Here is a 3,080-nt window from a genome sequence, read left to right on the forward strand (position 1 = left end):
TCACAATTAGTCATAATAAAATTACTCATTATTGAATATAAGAATCTTATCCCCATCTCTATTTACCAGACCCGTCTAGACAAGATGGAAAATATTCAGTGGGGATTCTACCTTCCCCCACACACTCTGAAACTAAACTCCCTCTTGAAAACTTGTTAGCCAGCCACTTGTACCTTTATAGTCCCCCGGTTTTAGGTACCCAATGTCTACGTTGCCCATCCCTATCAACCCTGTATACTGAGGGGATAGGATTGATCCTTGATGTGAAGACTTCTTTGCTCTCAGTTGGTTTTTTGAGCTACTATATTCATAAATATAGGTCAAGTTCATCAAATTGTAGAAATTTACACTTGTATCTTTTATCAAATTTCTTTATCTTCCTTTATTTGAGTTCTGATCATCAAGCCATTGAAGCTAGGTTGAATGAGTACTATTTGCAATTTGGGGCGTTCATGTGCATCTGCCCTCACTTCATTGCAGCTGGATGCTTCACTCTCAGCTCTAGCCCTCCATGGCTAGGTCCTTGTCCATGGGCTTAGGAGCCTATGGGAACTTTTAAATAAACAAGCGAGTGCAAGGGGTGAGGTGGGGATGGGTGGGTCATAAACAGTGATCTGAGGATGCTTCCCAAAGTAGGGGGCAAATAATAAAGAACCCCTTCTTAGTACACACAAGCAGTTATTAAGTGCCCACTATGTGCCAGGTACTATACTTGGTACTAGGAACATAGAAACACAGATATGAATAAGAAATAGTCCCGAGAGCTAGCCAGGAAGACAAACACTTTTACAATATTTATTAAGATCCATTCGAAATAAATTATGGTAGTTTAAAGGAAAATTATTTTGACATTAACAAGAAATCAGATCTTATACCCAAATATTACTATAATTGGAAAAGGAGGAAGGGGACCCAGGAATTTATACATTTCTTCCCAAAGAAGGATAAAAGAAACAAGCACTAAATTCTCTACCATTTTGTATTTTTGTATTCTCAGCAACAGACTGCCTTTCACTTTTCATTCCCTTGCTCATTCCAGTGCCTTCCTACATTCTTCTTCCCTTCAGCCTGAGAGTAAATGGCAGTCCATGAATATTTACTTAAAAGAAACCTATATCTCACAGGGTGTGTATGTGTATGTTAAGATTAGGGGGTTAATGTTAGGGATAGGGGTAGGGGTTGAGCTAGGAATAGGGCTTGGGCTACTTTTAGGGTTATTGTTGTTGTTGTTGTTGTTGTTATGTGCCGTGGAGTCAGTTGCGACTCATAGCGACCCTGTGCAGGGTTTCTGAGGCTGTAAATCTTTATGGGAACAGAAAGCCTCATCTTTCTCCCACGGAATGGCTGGTAGTTTCGAACTGCTGACCTTGTGGTTCTCAGCCCAATTCATAACCACTACGCTACCAGAGCTCCTTATTGTTGTTAAGTACCGTCAAATCTGTTCTGACTCATAGCAACCCTTTATAGGGTTTTCAAGGAGTAGCTGGTAGGTTTGAACTGCCAACCTTGTGGCTAGCAGTCCAGTGCTTATCCTACAGTGCCACACCAGGACTCCTATATTTTAGCAATGTCATCATTTGAAATTTGTTTAGTGCTACCCCAACCATTCCACAAATACTCCTGCAAGCAAATAAATATATTTACCAGTCTTTTGAACAGAAAACTAGCATCACCAGAGCCTTGTCAGAACTCAAGAGCTAAAAGAAGGTGGAGAGGTTGCATAGAGAACCATAGTCAGTCACTGGAAGATGGCCAGGAATCAGACAAAAGGAAAGTGCAATGAGAGATTAAAGAAGATGCAGAAATAGCAACTGGAAGGCCACCAAAGGCAAATTTCACCCAATTCATTATTTTTCTTGGGGATAGCCTTGCTTACCACATGCAACTTTTTTTAATACAAAAAAGCAAGAGGGGACGGGATGGAGTTCAGAGGACAGTAAAAGAAAATTCAAAACAATCATGGTCCTCCACTGTGTCATGACTCAGACTCCTGTTTTGTTCTTTAATGTGAGTCCTCAATTCCCAAGTCTATCTTGTAGTCTAAGATGTTTTCTCCAACTATCACATCCACCTTCCAATTAGCAAGGAAAAAAGTATAATAGTTGCGTAGCTGGACTCCTGGTTTGGCACTGTAGGATAAGCACTCGACCTCAAGTTCAGGTTGAACCACAAGACTGGTGGTTCAAACTCACCAGACGCTCCTTGAAAATCCTATACAGGGTCACTATGGGTCAGAATCGACTCAATGACACTTAGCAACAACAATTGTTGTTGTTGGACTCCCTGGTGTGGTGCTGTAGGATTAGCACTGGACTACCAACCACAAGATTGGAAGTTCAAACCCATCAACTGCTCCTCAGAAACCCTAAACAGGGTCACTATGAGTTTGAACTGACTCGGCAACACTTAACAACTACAACAACATTGTGTAACTACTTCAAAACTTAGTGGCTTGAAAAATACCATTTATTATCTGGACGTTTCTGTTGGTCAGGAATCTGGGTATGGCTTAGCTGTGTCCTCTATCTCAGGGCCTTTCATAAGATGGCAGTCAGTGTTCGCTTGAGCTGGGTAACCTCAAGGCTTATTGTGGAAAGGATTGTTTCCAACATCACTCACATGGTTAATGACAGGCTGTTCCTTACAAACTGTCAGACTAGGACTTCTGTTCTTCACTGGCTGTTGGCCAGAGACCCTCTTACTTCCTTGTCATGTGACTTCTCCAAAAGGCAACTCACAATATAGTAGTTTACTTCATCAGAGTGAACAAGCAAGAAGAGCTAGGGAGAGGGTGAGCAAGATGGAAGTCATAGTCTGTTGTAAGTTGATATTGAAAGTACCTTCCCATAGTTTATGCTACGTTGTATTCGCTATAAGTACTAGTTCCAACCTACACTCAAGGGGAGGACATTACATAAGGGCATTAGTACCAGGAAGTGAGGATCACTAAGAATCATTCTAGGAGCTACCTACCAAACAACTCACAAGCCACCACTGTATGACAAACTGACAGATGAGTGTCGTACTGGGGTGGCTTGTGAGTTGCTGTGATTCTGAAAGCTATGCCACTGGTATTTTAA

The sequence above is a fragment of the Chrysochloris asiatica genome, unplaced genomic scaffold (assembly GCF_000296735.1).
Source record: "Chrysochloris asiatica unplaced genomic scaffold, ChrAsi1.0 scaffold00135, whole genome shotgun sequence".
Lineage (NCBI taxonomy): Eukaryota > Metazoa > Chordata > Mammalia > Afrosoricida > Chrysochloridae > Chrysochloris > Chrysochloris asiatica.